Genomic DNA, 251 nt, shown 5'->3' on the forward strand with positions numbered 1-251 from the left:
ATCCACTGAGCCAAACCGGTTTCGGCAATAAACTATTCTTTAAAAAAAAAAAAGTAGAATTTAAGAACTAATGAATTGAAGAGCTGATTTCTTAAATTAATTAATTTTATTGTGGTAACATACGCATAACATAAAATCTGCCATTTTGACCATTTGAAAGTTTAAAATTCAGTAACAATTGGTACACCATGATTGTGCAACCATCACTACTGTTTCCAAAATGTTTTCATCACCCCAATGGAAACCCCATA

Source organism: Myotis brandtii, unplaced genomic scaffold (assembly GCF_000412655.1).
Source record: "Myotis brandtii unplaced genomic scaffold, ASM41265v1 scaffold638, whole genome shotgun sequence".
NCBI classification, from domain to species: domain Eukaryota; kingdom Metazoa; phylum Chordata; class Mammalia; order Chiroptera; family Vespertilionidae; genus Myotis; species Myotis brandtii.